The 20308-nt window shown below is 50.4% G+C and overlaps 1 long non-coding RNA gene across 1 annotated transcript; it reads left to right on the forward strand.

Moving 5' to 3' along the window:
• Positions 1–1662: 1662 nt before the first annotated feature.
• LOC129554040 (uncharacterized) lies at positions 1663–10007 on the forward strand. The gene is made up of 3 exons (XR_008685554.2): positions 1663–1816; positions 4168–4436; positions 9331–10007. It is a non-coding gene; the product is annotated as an uncharacterized LOC129554040 (long non-coding RNA).
• The last annotated feature ends 10301 nt before the right edge of the window (positions 10008–20308 follow it).

Here is a 20308-nt window from a genome sequence, read left to right on the forward strand (position 1 = left end):
TCACCTTCTCCGGCCTGGTGTTAGCACCAGGATTATAATGGGTTTCCACCTCTCACAGGATAAATCCCAGCTCTTTGGCCTGGAAGGTCAGGATATGGCCCTGCCACCTGTTTCAACTGGGTCTCCCCTGACTGCCACCTTGGGCACCGTATACACTCACCTCCCAGCTCCAACACCAGAGACCACCACAGTAGCACGCCAGTCACATGTCTTCCAGGTCCAATCATCTGTGGCCGCGTCACATGGTCTAGTATGGTTGCCAGAGCCACTGGGATGTGGGGGAAGTTCTCAGAGGGTGTGGGGCGTAAGCCCTGAGACCACCACCATGATGAAGGAACCACTTCTTGTTAAAGTCAGGAGCTGAGGCCAGAGAGGGCCAGGGACTTGCCAGAGTCCACACAGCACATGAGTGAAGATGCCATGCAGCAGGGGTCCACACGGGGATACACACAGTTCCCACAGTCTGCAAGACATTTTTACCATCGTTGGCTCATGTAATGCTCACAGTGACCGTGCAAGGTGGTTCCCAGAGTGCTCAGTTTCCAGGTGAGTAAGTAGGGCCTCGGAGTGGAGGTTACACAACCACGGGGTGGAAGAACTGGGATAGAACTGAGGTCTATCAGAAGCCAAAAGTCTTGGGCTCTTAGAGTGGCACAACATTGCCAAGGTAATTAATGTCACTGAATAGTGCACAGAACAATGGTTAAAATGGCCAATTTGATGTTGTATATATTTTGGGCTTCCCCAGTGCAATGCAGGAGACACAAGAGACACGGGTTCGATCCCTGGGTTGGGAAGATCTCCTGGAGAAAGGTATGGCAACCCACTCCAGTATTCTTGCCTGGAGGATCCCATGGACAGAGGAGCCTGGCGGGCTATGGTCCATAGGTCACAAAGAGTCTGGCATGACTGAAACGACTGAGCATGCTCACACATACATTTTAACTGAGATTTTAAAAATGAATACTACAATACACCAAAAGCCGCTGTACACTTTAAATGGGTGGGTTGCATGGTATGTGAACGATATCTCAATAAAGCTACTTTTTTTAAAAGCCTTGGGCTCTTAACCAGGATATTCTGCAGACTGTTGTCTCAAGGAGCTCTCAGGACAGCAGGGGAACAGACCCCCTGCACAGACATGCCCCGAACAAAGAGGAAGGAGTGCCATGGGGTCGGCAGAGAGGACAGAGCCTTTAAGCAGGGTTCTCAGGCTGCAGGCCAGGCTCCTGTGGGGCTTGATGAGGCCCACGACATGCTGCTCTGAAGGTGCTGCCCGAATGCCCAGGCACAGTCTCTAGACATTCTGCTGCTGATTATATTGACCCCACGCTGAGACCACTGTCCTAACCATGGCAGGGAGACACTGATGGGTTCTGAAGGATGAATAGGAGCCACAGGCTGGAGAGGTTTGAGAAACGAAAGGGGATCCAGATAGAAGCAACAGTGTCTACAAAAGCCTAGAGGTGTGAGGAGGAGGGGCTGGCTGTGGCAAATAATCAGACCCAGTGGGTCAGCGCCAAAGAACTGTGCGAACTTCAGCACTGAAGCCAAAAACAACAGAGGCCAACGGACGCCCCAGGCACCCTCCCTGCCACCTTTCCCACTCCGACCCCCACCATCACCTGAGGCCTTCTCAGCCTATCAGTCAAGAGCCTAAATTTACCGAGTAACTGAGACTGAGGCCTGAACTTTCTCTCACTCCTCACCTACCAAGAAAAGAAGCACAAAAATCCTCTGAGGAGGCATCTACTTCAGCCCCCAAAGGCCCCTGGGGCCCATGACATGCTGCTCTGAAGGTGCTGCTTTGTGGCAGGTGAGAGTACCACCCTGGGCTTTTATATCTTGGAGGTGTGAGTGCTACTGAGACAGTGGGAGGGAGGTGGGAAGAAGTGAGAAATTGTATTCATTCAAAAAATCTTTTTACTGATTGCTTACTATACTCTTAGTACAGAGTGGATGAATACAGAGTGAATGAGTGAGAAAATCAGTGGGTGGGCGTGTATGCTGGCAGCTGGCCCTTGGGGAAGCTGGGTGGGGGGCTGCCAGGTGGGGCTGAGGGCCTGGAAGGAGACCCTGGGTGGGCGTATCAGTGAGTGGTGCCGGCTTGATCACAGGGGCGTCCACTGGTATTCTCTTTCAGAGGCCAGGCAGGAGGTCTAGGCCCTGACAGGCCAGTTGTGTCATAAAAGCCCTGATTTCCTCTGCAGCCGCCTGCTGGCCATGATATCACCTGTGTCTTATTTATTTGTGAAAGCCAGGTTGAGGTCTGGCTCCTTGGTCCTTCCCTGTTTCATGTGTTCTAACCCCACATGGTGAGGAAGACGGATGCCTTGGAATTATTTTGCATGAAATAGCCATGGAAAACTATTTGGCCGGCATTTAATTTCACCTCCTGTTACAGCATAATTTGTTATCCTGAAACATGAGCAGCTAGAGGCCTGGAAGAGCAGATGTTCCTGGGGAAGCCGAAGGCTCTCCAGGCAGGGCTGGCGGTGACACAGGGCAGCAGTGGGGCACAGCTTCTGCCATGCAGGCCGGTACCCCTTAGAACTGTGGGCGGCTCATGGAGGTCTTTCTGGGGCTTGGTTTCCCCCATCTGGGATAGGGACACCTCCCTCCCAGAGTTATTATGAGGACTGGATGAAACAGTTGACAAAAAGCACTTAAGACAGTGCCGGACCCACAGTAAGATTCGATAAATGTTGGCTATTATTCCTGGAAGAGATGATTGTCCGAGAGAAGCTTTGAGGGCGTGAGTAAAGTTCTAAAGTAAACTGGGTGAAGAGATGTGTTTTCTGGCACAGTATGAGAAAAGACATGGAAGGGAAAACTGGAACAATTATTTGGTGTGGCTGAAACAGAAAGAAGAAGGCAGGCAGCAGTGGGAGAGGGCGCCCTTGGCCTGGGAGGGAAGCTGGGTGAAGTCTGCAGAGTCAGCTAAAAGGCCCCCCCCATATGTGTTTCCTAGGACCACCATAACCAAGTACCACAACTGGAAGCCTAGAAACAAGAGCAATTTATTCTCTCACAGTTCTAGAGGCGAGATGTCCACGTCCAGGATCAGGCAGGGCTATGCTCTCTCTGTAGGTTCTAGAGAAGACTTCTTCACATTTTTCCAGCTTCCACTGGTGGCCTGCAATCCTTGGCACGTCCTGGCTTGTAGTTGCATCACTGCAATCTCTGTCCCGGTTGTCACATGGCCGTCTACTCCCGTGCCTGTGTTTGTATCTCCTTGTCTTCTTGTGAGGACAACAGTCATACTGGATTTAGGACCCACTCTGCACCCTTGAAAGCAGAGCTATCCAGAACTGACTTCAGTCTGTGCCAAGGCAGAGGTCCAGAGAGGAGGACAGAGACCTCCCCCAGGCTCACACCCGGGACCGCAGCACGGGGAGAAGCGGCGGGCGGCTGGGGCTGGACCGCAAGCCCCCTGCCTCCCAACCCACCCTCTCCCATCGCCCCAGCTGTGCTGAGGTGCTCCCTGCTCTAGACCAAGAATTTCAAGGGTAATAGGAGATAGGGATGGGACTGGGAGGTCGTATTGAGTTTGGAGCCCTCTGGGAGAGGGTACGTGTGGGTGGAAGGGCAAAGTGATGGGCTTAGGGCAGTGGGAACAGGTGTGTGTGTGTGTGTGTGTGAGTGTGTGTGTGAGTGTGTGTGTGTGTGTGTGTGTGTGAGTGTGTGTGTGAGTGTGTGTGTGAGTGTGTAGAACAATGGTCCTGAAGGGAGAGTGGCACCAAAGAAAAAAGGAAGGCTTTATTAGTGGGGAGGACTGATTATGCCTCTCTTGAGAGAGACCTCAGAACCGAGAACAAAGGTGAGGATGGGTGCTGTTGCCCATCAGAGACAAGGCCTCGTTGCATTAAGTGGTTCTCCCACTTTTAAGTTGCAAATGAATCAGCTGTTCGGTTAAGATTCTCAGATTAGGCCAAAATGGTTATTCACTCTAAGGACATGGTGTTCCATGGTGTTCTCAGGCCAGCTTTGGTCTCTCAGTTCAGTTCAGTTCAGTTCAGTCGCTCAGACGTGTCCGACTCTCCGCGACCCCATGAATCACAGCACGCCAGGCCTCCCTGTCCATCACCAACTCTAGAGAGCTAGAAAAGCAGCCAGGAACTGAGGGGGCAGGGCCACGGCGCTTCTCATCACTGCCTCTCTCTGCAGATGCCTTCCTGGACTCATGGGGGAGGAAATACACCCCTCAGCCCTCCCTTCACCTGCCCCTCAATACTGGCCACACTTGAAGATGGACTGACAGACAAAGCTGAACCCTCAACTCCCAATTCAGCAAGAGAACAAACATGGTCTCTGGGTCACCTGTTCACGCTTCCCAATCAGGAGCCAGGATCCCAGGTGGATAAACATGGCTGCCGGGGCCCCACCCACAGAGTGACCCACGAGGAGTTTTCAGCGGGCTCAGTTCACCCCAGAAGGTGCCTGCCTACTAGCAAAAATAAAAGATTAATCAAATGAAAAAGAGAAAATAAGTTCACAATGATACAAAAGGAGTATACATGATGCATTAGAAACAACCTAGGCACAGAGGAAATACAAAGTAGGGTAAAGAAAAGGTGACGACACGTTCCAAACCTCTACCACAAGGACACTGGAGCCACAGCTGAGGCTCTGTTTGGCTAGTTTTCCGGCTGAAAAGAACAGAGGGCAGAAGTCCTGGCTGCCTGGTCTAGGGAAACTCCCCAACTACCCCCCCAACCAGCCTGCCCCCACACCAGTGTACCCCCTGGTGATCTGATCACCTCTCTGAGTGATCTGCCAAATGGGGTGCTAATCACCCCTATCTCTCAGGTCAGGACTAACCTGAGGGTGTATTTTAAATAAGGGGCTGGCCCGCTGGACGGGAGGTGGACTTGGGGGAGAATGGATCCACGTATATGTATGGCTGAGTCCCTTCACTGTTCCTCTGAAACTATCACAATATTGTTTGTTAATCTGCTATACCCCAATACAAAATAAAAAGTTAAACAAACAAACAAAAAAATAAGGTCATGGCCCAGGGTTTAGCAATTGATAGGCACTCAGCATTTGCTAGTTCTCTCCCTTTCCTTCCTCCAATACCAGGGTCCCACAGATTTTAAATAAAGGACCTGTCTCCCTGGTGAAAATTAGCCTGAGGTGCTTCTTGCTGCCCTAATGAGTGTTAGGGCTGGTTTTACCTTCAGCTACTATTTTCCTTGGAAGCCAGACGCACTTCCAAATGTGAGCACAGACCGCTAGCCAAGGGTCCCCAGCTGAGCACTAGGTGCTAAGGGCCCTAAAAAGGCCAGTTACCATCAGTTTAATGTGCCCACAGACTCTGTGTTACTACTCTAGAAACACTGGTGCTGGCCTGGCCCCTTACCCACATCATTCTCTGGTGGCTGCTAGAAGACAGCAAGCCCTCTGTGAATGTTTATCAGGCAGACAGAAAACCAGGCCTAGAGCTGCTCTCCTGCACTGGCTGGCTCTTGGCTCATGGGATAGAAATTCTATCTGCCTGGGTCTCTGAGGGACGAGTGCTCAACACAGGCCTGGGAACCACACACCCCTTGGGGAGCTGGAAGAGTTCATTGTCTGGCCCCTCCCTCCCTGTCCCAGCATAGCCTGGGATAGCTTGGGACACCCCGTTCCTCCTGGAATCTCTATTTGGGTTTGGTTTGGGGTTGGAGTTTGTTTCCATTCAGGGCAATCTGATCCCAACCCAGCCCCCAACCCCCACCTCACCCCTACCTCTCTGGAGAGGGCTTGACTTTGCTGATATGCTGACGAGGCAGGCTCCTCCAGACCGCCCACCAAGGGCACAAACTTGGTTGACTTTGATGTCCTGAAAGAAAGCTCCCCTCCCCAGCCCCAGCCCCCTCTCCCCCAATCTGTAAATAAGTCAGAGGCTGTGAAGCCAAATGCCATCTGGTGAAGTAAAACAGAAAAAGGAAAACAGCCGTAGGGAGACAGAATAGCTGGGGTAGAGACACTTCTGGACCAATTCTTTACTGTGTGACCTGGAGGAAGACACTCAGCCTCTCTGAGAGGCAGCTGAAATGACTGCATGGATACCTGTGAGAAGGTAGTAGTGACAGATGACCAGGTGACCAGCACGGTTTCCTCTAAGGCACAGTTGATACTATTCTTTGTCTTTAATGTGTATCATTGCCCACACTGTGCTTTGGTTTAAAAGTGAACGCGTTTTAGTCCTGCCCACAAGGAAACTGCAGATCTGGGGTCTGAGTCCTGTGCTTGGTCGTTCAGTCATGTCTGGCTTTTTGTGACCCCATGGACTGATGGACTGTAGCCCACCAGGCTCCTCTGTCCATGGGATTCCCAGGCAAGAACACTGGAGTGGGTTTCCATTTCATTCTCCAGGGGATCTTCCCCACCTAGGGACTAAACCTGCATCTCCTACGTTGGCGGGCAGATTCTTCACCACTGAGCTATCAGGAAAGCCCTCCTTTAGGTTAGTTGCTTTCAGTGCTGCTACCAGAAAAGCTGCACTCCATTTCATATCTCCTTGCTAAGCGCTAGATAGGTAAACTGAGCCTCAGAGAGGAAAAGCATGCCCAGAAATGTGGGGAGAGGACTGCTACTAGTCCTGATCCCAGAGTGGTACTGCCTGTGCTCTGCAGATGAGGAAAGGAGGTTCAGGCAGTTACACGTATGTCTCAGATTTATTGTCAGGGAGGGTGTGCGGGGTGGGATGGAGACCCAAGAAAGGCTTAACCAGAGGTATTGTCTGTCCTCTTCCCCACGGGCTTGAGATCAACGTCCTCAGTGTGACTCGTGGCCACAGCCCAGCTTTGTCCCTGCTCACCAGGTTTTCCTGCTCTCACCTCTGAATCCTATCAGGTCACCAAAGCTTCTTGGAGAGCCCTGCACTGTTCAAGCCGCTGAACACCTCACATCAGGAGAAAGCCTAGAACATGAGATACAAGCTACCCACCGATAATTATTATGCCCTTGCTGCCATGAAACCAGAGGTCAGATGGTTGAGTGCCTTATCCAGAACCACATGTGACAGCATCATCAGAGCTGAGCCCATCTCACGTCGGGGTCTTGTGTAGGGCAGGAGCCCCAGCTAGGAGGGCGACAACCTTCTCTGCTTCTCGATGTGTGACCCTGTACAGAGGGCTTTCATGGTGTCTTAAACAGCAAACATTTATTTCTCACAGCTCTGGAAACTGGGAAGTTCAAGATCAAAATTCTCTCCAACTTGGTGTCTGGTGAGGTGAACTTCCTGGTTTGCAGATGGACAGCCCCTCACTGTGTCCTCACACAGTGAGAGAAATCCTCTCTCTTGTGTCTCTTCTTATAAGGAGCACTAATCCCACTGAGGGGCCTCCACCCTCATCACCTAATTACCTCCCAAAGGCCCCACCTCCAAATACCATCACACTGGGGATTAGTACTTCAATACACAAATTTGGGGGCTTCCCAGGTGACGCTAGTGGTAAAGAACCCACCTGCCAATGCAGGAGACCTAAGAGATGCGGGTTTGATCCCTGGGTTGGGAAGATCCCCTGAAGGAGAAAATGGCAACCCACTCCAGTATTCTTGCCTGGAGAATCCCATGGACAGAGGAGTCCGGTGGGCTACAGGCCAGGGGGTTGCAAAGAGTCGGACGCAACTGAAGCAACTTAGCATGCACACACGTGACTTTTGAGGGGTCACAAACATTCAGTCCATGGCACATAGTTACACAGGCAGTGGACTCTTGGGTCCAACCTGATGTTTTTGGCACCACCTTGCTGGGGATTCTAGGATTCCATATGCAAAGATTCCGTGTGGTAAAAGGAATTTCTGGCTTTAATGTAATATAATAGTAAGATATCATTAGTGTGGCTTTCTGATTCAGTGATTCAATGATTCCATTAGCCTGTGATTCTAAGGTCCTAGAATTCTATATTTCCCTGAAAGCTTGGGCTCTGAGGAATAGGAAAATCCAGCTGGTGGTACCAGGGTGGGTAAACAGGCAGCTATGGACTTTTTCTAACAACTATGAGCAATGAGTTGTTTGGTTTTCATTGCATTCAAAGGAAAGCTTGGCCAAGCCACATCAGAGTGTGAGTTCACCCGCCCCAGGCAGGACAGCCCATGGAGCCATAGGAGAAGGAGGAGAAAGGGAGGAAAGAGTGGGAAGGGTGGAAGATGGAGGGAAGAGGAAGAGGCAGCATCGTCCCTCCAGACTGGAGGCAGCCAGGGTTCCGTCCCCTTCAGTGAGGGTCTGAGTTGTGTCTGTGCTGGACAGCAGGACCCTGTGTCGCCCTTCTCTCGGCCTTGTTGGCCAAGCCAGGCATAGCCAGTCAAGATCAGGGCCAGACATAGCAGGCAAGAACAGATAAGAACAGGAGCAGGGGGGTTGAAGGCAGTTAGTGGGGGCTTCCAAGAGGAGATAGTATTGGGAGTCCAAGGCAGGAGATCAGCAAGAGAAGGAAGCCTGCGGGTCTGGGGAGTGATGGTTGGTTCCATGAAGCTGGAGCCTGAAAGGAGAAGGCAGGAAGTAGTGAGAGCCGGAGTCACAGCTCAGTCCATGCAGAGCCTTGACTGCTTTAATAACCTTGAACTCCACTCTGAGGGCAGTAGGGAATCAGGCCTTTCTTGTTGGTGGAAGGCGGTCACCAGGCACCCTGAGCATGTCACAGATGAGGGGCCTAAGATCACGGGGTCCGTGTCTAATTGCACTTTTGAGGAGGTGAGACCCAGAGAACAGAAGGGTGTACAGTCACCTGGCAGGTCAGCGCAGAACAAGGGAGACCTTCCAGCCAACTCCCTCCATTGGTAGATTCTGGCACAGGCGGCCCTGGCAAAACAGGGAGGCTCCCCCTGAAACCTGCCTCCCCTTAGCACCCCTGGCAAGCCCGGATCCCAGATCCTTTCCCCAGACAGTAGGACCCCTGTGAGTGGCTTCTGACCTCACACCTGGTGGGATCAGATATAGGGTGACTCAGATGGTGGGGCAGGACTACCCAGTCTGAGCCCTTAGTGGAGGACTTACACCCTCACCACTGAGGCCCCAGGCACACCAGGCCAGGACGACAGATGGGCACACTCTGAACAGTCTTGAGTAGAGGAGAGAGAGCAGTCCAATATCACAGCAACACGGAAATCAAAGGTCTGAGGTGGAAATGGGGTGAGGGGTACGCAGGATCTGCCCGTTCTATCTTTACAACTTCCTGTGAATCTACAATTATTTCAAAATAGTTTTCCTTTTTAAAGACTGAAACAGCCATATTTGTGAGATTCTCTTTGTGGACCCCTTTCAGCCCCACTCATCTACACGTCTATCCTTCTGTCAATAACACACAGGTTTGTTTTTTTTTTAATTTTTTTATTTTACAGTAGTCAAGTATGGATGTGAGAATTGGACTATAAAGAAAGCTGAGCGCTGAAGAATTGATGCTTTTGAACTGTGGTGTTGGAGAAGACTCTTAAGAATCCCTTGGACTGCAAGGAGAGCAAACCAGTCAATCCTAAAGGAAATCAGTTCTGAATATTCATTGGAAGGACTGATAGTGAAGCTGAAACTCCAATACTTTGGCCACCTGATGCGAATAACCGACTCATTGGAAAAGACCCTGATGCTGGGAATGATTGAAGGTGGGAGGAGAAGGGGACGACAGAGGATGAGGTGGTTGGATGGCATCACCGACTCACGATGGACATGAGTTTGAGCAAGCTCTGGGAGTTGGTGATGGACACGGAAGCCTGGCGTGCTAGAGTCCATGGGGTCGCAAAGAGTGGGACACGACTGAGTGACTGAACTGAACTGAATTGGAGCATAGCCAATTAACAATGTTGTGATAGTTTCAGGCGAACGGCAAAGGAACTCAGCCATACATATGCATGTATCCATTCTCCCCAAACCCTCCTCCCATCCAGGCTGCCACATAACATTGAACAGAGTTCCATGTGCTCTACAGTAGGTCCCTGTTGGGACATAACACATATTCTTGATTACTGTAGCTATCTGTCTGAAATCAGGTAGGTCACCCTCCCGTTTTATTACTCATTTTTCAAAATTGTTTAATTTCCTGTGAATCTGTAAGTATTTCAAAATAAAAAATTTTAAATTAAAAAAACACTCAGAGTAGACACTGGGGGCAGAGGTAGAGGAGAGAGGAGAAAAGTGCTGGCGTCCACTCCGAGGGGGGCTCTGTCTAGAAAGACGACCCAGAGCTGGGGGAAAGGGGCATGTGAAGGATTGTTTTGCACTATTGAGATATGCAATGTGTCAGTCTTTTTCATGGTAATGCCACCACAGACACCCTTCTTACCCTCCCACCCACGTGGGAGTGAAAGGACTGAAGAGGCCTGCCCTTGTGCCGAGGTTGCCATGCTGCTGCAGCAAGCTGTGTCAGTGATCTCAAAGCAAGCCTGTGACCATGATGTGGTCGTCTTGTTGGGAGAGCCTTTCCCAGAAGCTGGTCATCCTTCCCAGAGGATTGTAGAGAAACAGTTCCTGGAGCAAACTGAGAGGCAGACGGCAGCTTCAACTGTCCAGCCTTCTGCACGTTCTGCCTCACTACCCGCCTCAAACCATGGTCCACACTTCTGGATACCTGGCTGCCCCTCATGGTCTCCCTCATGTTGCAGGTTCCTTCCTCCATCCAGATCTCCTGGCAAGAGACGCTGTCTCGGACCCTGAGCCTGAGGCTCTCTGCACCCACCTGCCCATTATACTTTGGGTAGTGGAAACCACCCTGCAAGCTTAGCACAGCTACAAGGCCTCCTTAGAACAAGATGGAATCAAACCTGGGCCGTCTGGCATATTCCACGTACAGGAAGGGGTGACTGTCCCTGTCTTCAGTCCCTTGCCAGGTGTCATAGTGCTGGAGGAGGTCACATCAGAAGCCCTGGAAAGACCCTTGGGATGAGTTGAGTGACCAGCAAGAGAGGAACGGCACTGTGAGCCCCTATATGTGACAGAGCCCAGCGGGGTCCTGCTGCTGTCCATCTCTCATGTGCATGCATGCCGACTCACTTCAGTCATGTCCAACTCTGTGTAACCCTATGGACTGTAGCCCACTAGGCTCCTCCGTCCATGGGATTCTCCTGGCAAGAATACTGTAATGGGTTGCCATGCCCTTCTCCAGGAGATCTTCCCAACCCAGGGATTAAAGCCAGTCTCTTACGTCTCCTGCTTTGGCAGGCAGGTTCTTTACCACTAGAGCCACCTGGAAAGCCCTTGAATGTCCTTAATAAAGGATAGATCCAAGTAAACAATACACCAGGCCAAACTTCAGGCAATCAGTGGTCTTAGCACCAGATACTCTGGCTAACAAATGGTCCCACCTTCCATTTATTATAAACTCTTGGGCTGTTACCTAGAAGCTGTCCGCTTCAAGATAGAGAACTCAAGGAATCTCTTGCCTCACAGATACAATATAAATCAAAGCCACACAGATCTCCATGTGTACTTAGGTGACAATATGAGACCTTGTCAGGCCTCTCCATATTCTCATTCAGGTTACAGACTTACTGGCAATAGCAAAGGTACCTGTTTTCACTTCTCAAAATACACAATGCTGGGGCCTTGGAAAAGGCATTCAGAAGAACTCTCATGTCCTAGAAAGGTCCCAGATAGCTGGCTTAACTGAGAGGCACGATGGCCTCCAAAGAGCTTCTTTTCCAATCTAGCAAACAAACAAAAATCCCCAATGAGTTTCTGTCTTGCCCCAGGTCTTAATTATCTTTATGAATTTTTGACCTCATCCCCATACTGGCTGGAGGCTAAACCAAGGGTCATACTGCCGTGGGACCCTTTAACTATAGATTGTCCCACAGGCCAGGCAACTACTCATCTGATATGTGACTCATTTGAACCTAAACTTCCACCCAAAACAAAAACCTGTCAGGCATAGCTGACCACCATTCTGGTGACTGTGATCTTCTTGCTGTTGGTCTGAGTGTGTTCATTGATTTATAATCCAGAGGCCTAAACCCTTGAAATATGTCATAATTTCAACCAAACATGGCAGTGTTAAGGCCTACATCAGCTAGTGGGCCCCCACTTGGAAAGCAATCCGCAGTCCCTCATCCCAGATGACATTGCCCTGGCCCAGAAGCTTACTGCTGGATATAATATCACCTCAGAAACTCAGCCACCTCTGTAAATTAAAATCCTGGAGGTAATGATTGTGACATCCTGCCATTCGTATCCTGCTTCTAACCTGGCTCTGCCTGTCCATTCTGGGTTGAGCTGCACTGGCTTCTGATCGCTATACTGGTCATACCCGCTCCAGGCCGCTTCCGGGCCCCCAGTGGGACACTCAGTCTTCTGCACATGCTTCCTGTCTGCCTAGATTCCACACAGCTGGGTCTCTCAGAGCCCACTTCTCTGACTCCCAGATCTTGATTACCAGAACTGTTGGGGCCCAAAGCCGTTGTGACCAGGGTTATTGGCTATGTTTGCTCTCCATGGGAGGCGGTGTATTTGCCCACACGAAGATGGGACTGAGCTTATAAGACAGGACTTTTCACCCAGGTCTGAAGGAACGGTTCATCTCTCCCAGACCATCTGCCTACCTGGAAATCACGGGACTCGACCCAACCATAGAGCAATGTTGTAAAGGCCCTGCTGCTGCTGCTGCTGCTGCTCAGTCACTTCAGTCGTGTCCGACTCTGTGTGACCCCATAGACGGAAGACCACCAGGCTCCCCCGTCCCTGGGATTCACCAGGCAAGAACACTGGAGTGGGTTGCCATTTCCTTCTCCAATGTGTGAAAGTGAAAAGTGAAAGTGAAGTCGCTCAGTCGTGTCCGACCCTTAGCGACCCCGCGGACTGCAGTCTACCAGGCTCCTCCATCCATGGGATTTTCTAGGCAAGAGTACTGGAGTGGCTTGCCATTGCCTTCTCCGTGTAAAGGCCCTAGTGTCCAATAATGGGTAATCCTGCCCCCGCTAATCTGCTCTTCCAGAAGACTTACTGGAGACAAAGTCATACCCTGGGGAAGCAGCTCTCAGGGTTGAATTTTAGGGTCTGGCAGACCAGAGGAGATGATATACCTCTGAAATCACATAATAGCAAAATGTCAGTTACAGGCAGAACTTCAAAGCACATCTCCGTCGACAATATCATTGAAATCTTTCACTACTCTTTAACAAGGGAAAGAATGAATTTTCTCATCTCATGGAACCCCGATCCAGGGAAGTGTAGTGACTTGTACAGCGTCCCACAACAACCATAGACTGGGGCGGAGGACAGTGCAACACCATGGCTTGCGGGTAGACAGACTCTGGTCAAAACCATAGTCCTGGATGACTTTCAACTAGTCACTTCCAATCCCTGGATCTCAGTCTCTTCATTCAGTATATGAGGCTAATAATCCCTATTTCCCAGGACTGTTGAGGGATCAAATCAACAAATGTCTGTAAAACACCTGCCTCATTTCCTGGTGGCTGGCCTTGTAACTGGTGCTGTTCTTAGAACTCAGTTTCCCTCATAGCAGCCATCCTTACCACTCCAGGAGCCACTCGGAGGGGATGGGCGTGAAATAGCCCTCTGTCTCTCCAGCTCTACTGATGGGCCTCCAGCAGTCTACCAGTGATGTCATGATGGAGGCAGTCGGATGCTCTCCTCTCAAACTCAGAGTGGTGGACCCCAGGGCTGGGTTCTGTGCCCAGGGTGAAGCCGTATCCTCTGAGGATTCACTTGATATTTGATTTGATATACGGTTACACGGAAGATTCCTTCCTGCTCCATCTGACACTATACTCCCATTTTATATATCTTCAAGGGCTTCCCACGTGACTCAGTGGTAGAGAATCTGCCTGCCAATGCAGGAGACAAAGGTTAGATCCCAGGTCTGGGAAGATCCCACATGCCACGGAGCAACTGAGCCTGTGTGCCATAATTATTGAGCCTGTGTTCTATAGCCTGAAAACTGCAACTCTCTAGAGCCCAGAAACTGCAACTACTGAGCTCATGCACCCTAGAACCTGAGCTCTGCAACAAGAGAAGCCACTGCAGTGAGAAGCCTGTGCACTGCAAGGAAGAGTAGCCCCCACTTGCCGCAACAAGAGAAAAGTCCAAGCAGCAATGAAGACCCAGCACAGTCAAAAATAAAACATATATATATATATATATATATATATATTTAAGTACCTTCAAAATGTGGCAGGTGTGGGCTGCCTGGGCTCCTCCCATGAGCCCCTGAGTATGTGTCCTGGATATGTTGCAGAATCTTGGACAAACTGTTAAAACTCTCTGAGCCCCAGTTACCTTGTCATTAAAATAGGAGATATAAAACTTAGCTTGAAGGTAGTTTGAAATGCAAGAAGTGGTGGGTAATAATTAGCTCAGCACCTGGAACGCAGTAAGCACTGAAGTGTGAACTTTGATGATGGGCACTCAGTAAAGTTTCATTGACCGGATGAGCATCCCTCACTCCTTCCCTTTTTACAGAAGAGGAAAACTGAGGTCTGGACAAGGGAAATGACTGGCTCACTCCAGTGGCTACCATCTACAGTACTCTGAAGTCAAAGCTCTGGCCACTTCCTTCTTAGTTTTTCATTCCCTCCCAGAAGGCCCTTTCTGATTGGATTTGGGGGAAACGTTAGGTGTCTCTGCCCATTTGGCAAATCCTAGAGCGTCTAGATCCACCCACACAGCTGCAAATGGACAGGCCTAGGGAAAGGGAAAGGAGACACAAATCCTGGTCTCTCTCCAGATCGTCCCCGAGTCTGGACATTTCGGAAGCCACACCCTGTCCCCAGGTCCCTCTGGAAGCCTTGGCAACTGTATCTGCAAAGAAGAGGAGTAAGGATTCTGAAGACAGACAGGGCATTTTAGGGGTTGGGGGAGGAGAAAAACAGGTCAGAAAGGGATAAAGAACATTCCACGTGACCCAAGCCATGCTCACAGGCACTTGCTGTCCTCCCAGACTGTGGACAACCAGCAAGAACTGGCTCCCAGCCCTAACTGTCTTGAGCTCGACAGTGACCTTGGGTAAAAAAATAAAAACCATTTCTCCTTTGTAGGCCTCAGTTTCCCCATCTATGAAATGGAAAGCTGAAATTGAGCAGGGGGTCCTCAGCCCACTGGTAGGAAGCAGAGTTTCCAGAACAAGGCCTGTGACCTCCCGGCTCACAGGCCCCACACCCACCCTCGAGTGTCCAAGAATTTGGCTGTGGTATTTCATTTATCATCCTTGTGGTTTGCAGGTACCATGGCCGGCAGGCTGATTACTCAACAGGCTTATTACACTCCTCAGTGACTAATAGATTCTTTTTCTGTTTGTGTTTTAAAGCCATAGCAATAACATTGGCTCTCAGTGACACCACTGAATTCACCATTATTCAGCCTGACCCTACCTACACGATAAACAGACCAGCAGAAACATCCTTTACAGAAAAAGAGAAGCCTCTGCTTCTCTCATGGTGGGAGCAGGTTCGTTGATAGAGAAGTTTACATATGTCAGTGGTGGTAGTGGGGCATGGATTTATGAAGTGTTGAGAATCATAGGATTAGGTCATTTCTCTGGTCTCTTCCAGCTCTGACCTACGCATTGGACCTCATCAAAGAGAGGAGTTGAGCAGATACCATCTTCCCTTTGAAAGTTTGAGTGTGGGGTTAAGAGCCCGGTTGGGGGTCAGACAGCCTGGCTTGTGGCACCACCACTTGCTGACTGGGTGACTTTGGGCAAGTCCTTTCTTCTCTCTGAGCTGAAAAATGGAGAAAAAAGGATGACGTCTCAGGGGAGGTGACGAGGGCAGAGTACCAGGAAATCATGCACGAGAAGCACTTAGCACAGGGCTTGCTTACAGGAGAAGTTCACAAGATGGGCATTGTTACCACTAGGCAAATGTAGAGATCTAGGTAGTGGGCTTCTGCGTGACAGGAGGAGGAGGCTGAGGGCCAAGCCCAGGGTGGACTCGATGGAGGGCCCAAACCCCCCGGAGGACAAGTCAAGGGCTGGTCACTGTCAAGGTCACCTGGCCTCTTCTTTTTCAATCAGTTCCATTTGTCAAAACTGCAACAGATAAAATAACCCAGCACAACACAGCAGCCCCAACATCTGTCATGCCAAATTGCTAAATTCTCCAGAGGGAGGAGTAAGGAAGTGGCGGCTGCCTCTAGTGGGCCTCCTGCTTCTCTTACAGCTCAGTCGATAAACAATCTGACTGCAGTGCAGGAGACCAGGGTTCGATCCCCGGGTCAGGAAGATCCCTTGGAGAAGGAAATGCCAACCCACTCCAGTACCCTTGCCTGGAAAATCTCATGGGCAGAGGAGCCTGGTGGGCCACAGTCCATGGGGTCAAAATGAGTCGGGCACGACTGAGCGACTAACACACACCTACTTACTTCAGAGGGAGGAAGTGGGGGCTGCCTCTGGCGGGCCTCCTGCCTCCCTGGAAACAGGTGGTAGGGAGAGTAGAACCTTTTGTGGTTTGCCTGACACCCCCTCAAGGCCTCTTCACAAATATTCAAAGCTCCCTGACTTCTTCAGGAGCCTGCTTCTAACTTGTCATGGGCAGGAGATCCTGCCCTCAAGCCCAATTCCCTCCTTCTGTGGGTGTCCATCCAATGAGGCCCAGTGTTCCCTGTATTGTGCTAAAATTGTATCATGAAATGATCTTCACGATAATACAGCCTGTCTCCACACACAATGAAAAACCTAGTGCAACCAGTGGTGGGCTGATAAATGTTTAACAATCAGATCTCTGAAGGAAAAAAATAAAACTTGGTTTATAAAGGCATACCTTGTTTTACTGTGCTTCGCAGATACTGCGTTCTTTATAAATTGAAGGTCTGTGGCAACCCCGTGTGAAACAAGTCTATTGGCACCATTTTTGCAGCAGCATTTGCTCACTTCATGTCTCTACATCATATTTTGGTAATTCTCGTGATATTTCAAACCGTCCACCAGAAAAGAGATTATGACTCCCTGAAGGCTCAGATGATGGTTAGCATTTTTTAGCAATAAAATAATTTTTAATTAAGGTCTGCATCTGCACATTGTTTTTTAGATATAATGCTATTGTACACTTAACAGACTATAGTGTAAACATAATTTTTATATGCATCAGAAACCAAAAAATTCGTGTGACTCGATTTATTGCAACATTTGCTTTATTGTGATGGTCTGGAAACAAACTCACAACATCTCCAAGGTAGCCTTGTATTTCTTGACAATTTTCATGATGTGAAACTTCCACAATGGCAGATTTCAAACTACCAGCATGATGGCACTGAGTGCAGGGTTCAGAAGGAACACACACTCCATTTGTTCTGTGTGACTTATCTCCAGCACACCACTGGACAAAACTGAAATGAAATAAATGGAAAGTCATTTATAACAAAAATACATATTTCAGTATTTTCGTGCCCAGGGTTGGCTCCCCTAAGAAGACATAATGGGAGGATCTATCTACAACCAGGCCAGGTCACGCAAACACCATGAGAAGTATTGCCATCAGTGACGTAATATTTCTGAAATGATGAACCAGTCTTAACGATGGTCTGAACAAAGGACAATCTTCCCTTAATTTACAAGGTAATTGTATTCCTGGAAAATCCGGGGTGTATTCAGTTCAGTTCAGTTCAGTCGCTCAGTCGTGACCGACTCTTTGCGACCCCATGAATCACAGCACGCCAAGCCTCCCTGTCCATCACCAACTCCCGGAGTTCACTCAAACTCATGTCCATCGAGTCGGTGATGCCATCCAGCCATCTCATTCTCTGTCGTCCCCTTCTCCTCCTGCCCCCAATCCTTCCCAGAATCAGAGTCTTTTCCAGTGAGTCAACTCTTCGCATGAGGTAGAATTGTGTAAAAAATACTTGTGTTCACATATAAAATAGAGTTAGGGTCAAGGCACATGTGGCTACAAACAGGCTTTTCATTTGCACAGATGTCCCACAAGACTTTCCAATGTGCTAATTTGCAAAATGTCAGTGGAGGTCCCCAATCACCGTGACATCAAAAAACTTACTCCCACAGATTTCCGGTACAGATCCTCGGTTTGGTGTTTGGCATCTGTAGATACCACTACCCCAAACACATACCCCTTCACTCCAGTAGGCTGCTCTCCAAGACTCCTGCCATGCTGCTGCTGCTGCTAAGTTGCTTTATTCGTGTTCAACTCTTAGCGACCCCATGGACTGCAGCCTGCCAGGCTCCTCCGCCCATGGGAGTTTGCAGGCAAGAGTACTGGAGTGGGGTGCCATTGCCTTCTCCGCCTGTCATGCTAGCTTTGTCAATTTGCTCATGTGTTATCGTCCAAACTGTGGCCTAGAGTTTATCCATCCATCCTTCCATCCAACTCCTCCATGCCAGGCCCAGTACTGAGACCAGGATGAAGCCAACCTGACCCCTATCCTCAGGGATCTCCCAGGTAAACTGGGAGACAGACACAGAGAGACATCACAGACAGTGACAGAGCAGTGTGCCAAGTGAGATGACAGAGGTGCGGGTAGTAGTTCACAGGCCACGGCACCAGCTTTGGTCTTAACTCCTGAATACAGGCCCCACCTGGGCAGGTACTCACAGTATGACCTCTGCAGTGCAACCATAGTCTCTGGGCTTCAGTTTTTTCGGCAATAAAATTGGGAAGGTAAAAAGTTAAATTTCTCCTCCCACCTCCCCAGAGTTGCTGTGCAGATAAATTGGGATAAAACCCATGATGGGCCCATGTGCCCTGGCAGGGGCCTCACAGAATCAGCAACGACTAGTCACTGGTCTTTCCTAGGGAACCTGTGTAAGCTGGCTGCCAACTCCAAAGGGTAAAGAAGCTGTTCTGTGGAGACCAGACTGGGGCGATTTCCACTAATGGGACAGTGAGGAGATAGTCCTGGACTTCCCAGACCGAGAGTCACAGTGAACTTAACATCCAGGGTTGGCCCAGTGCCCTCACTGGGCCCTTGTCTGATGGAGATGGTTTTGGCTGAGTGAGGGTCCATCACTCACTCAGATGAGCCCCTACTCTGGGCCAGTCCTGATGTCCACAGACCATGAGGAGATCAAGAGGAGTTAGATAGGACTTCCCTGGTGGTACAGTGATGAGAATCTGCCTGCCGGTGCAGGGGACGTGGCTTCTATTCCTAGTCTGGGAAGATTCCACATGCTGCAGAGCAACTAAGCCTGTGCCCTGCACCTACTGAAGCCCGCACAACGAGAGCCTGTGCTCTGCAATGAGAGAAGCCACTGCAACGAGAAGCCTGCGCGCCACAATGAAGAGTAGCCCCTGAATGCTGCAACTGCAGAAAGCCTGAGCACAGCAACAAAGACCCAGCACAGTCCAAAATAGATAAATAAATAAACAAAAATGGTTAAAAAAGAGAAAGAGGAGCCAGACAGTCTTAATACCAGGGGCGCCCCTCCCCCCGCCCCATTCTGTGGGGAAGACAAACACATCACTGAGTCACTGGCCACTCCCCATCTTTTTGGCTTGTCTGTGTCGCTCCCCAGTGCCTTCCATGTCATCGGTGGCTAATGGCCATGCTTCAGTCCCCATCATCCATGACCTCTCGACTGCCTCTGAGCCTGAGATCTTCCTCCTCCCTAGCCCCTGTAACAGGCCCCACACTTTCCTGAGCCCAGGGTCCCTTCCTCAGAGGCGGGCTCCCGGCTCCAGCCCCTAGCCCTCCTCTGCTGCATGACGCCACCTCGGGGAAGAGGAAATTGCCCCAGTTCTCTGTCTTCCCCCAGCCCCAGGACACTCCCCGGCCCCGTGGCCTACAAAATAGCAAACAGCTGCTGTGACCATGGGCTGCCCAGACCCCAGGGGCCTGGGGGGAAGCAGGCCAAGGGGAGCTTGGAGAGAAAGCTCTTAATAACATACCTTCCCCAAGCTGCTTCCAAAGAAACTTCTCCTCACAAATCATTCCATAAACACTTAGCAGGCTCTCAGGAAAGCGTGCACGGCTCTCACCCGGCTATTAGGAGGCTCCTCACAAGTAAATTGAGACCAGGCAGCCGAAGCCTGTGCCAAATCCCCCTCCTGCCCTCTTTCCGCACTGCGTCCCCTCCCCCGCCCCCGGGCCCTTCGGCTCCTAGGGCTGGGGTCTCCTCCCTTGCTGCTCTGGCCTCTCTTCAGGCTCCAGCCCCATCTTTTTGCTGGGTGCTCTGTTTCCCTGGAAACCAGCCCCCTACCAACCACAGCTGCTAGGTTTCCAAGGGGCTCTCATGGGCTGCTGTGTAGACCTAAATCCTACTAAGATTTCTGAGGGCCACCCCACCAGGCCAGGCCTGAAAAGACCGAGCCGGGCCCACTCCCCGCTCTGTCCCACAGCCACCCTCATCACCCAGGCTGCTGGTGCCTCTCAGACTGGGGCTCCTCAATAGGGAAATAGCTCTAGGTTCATCCAAGTCACGAGCTG

The sequence above is a fragment of the Moschus berezovskii genome, chromosome 14 (assembly GCF_049115385.1).
Source record: "Moschus berezovskii isolate FMDL1 chromosome 14, NW_MosBer_1.0, whole genome shotgun sequence".
Taxonomy (NCBI): domain Eukaryota; kingdom Metazoa; phylum Chordata; class Mammalia; order Artiodactyla; family Moschidae; genus Moschus; species Moschus berezovskii.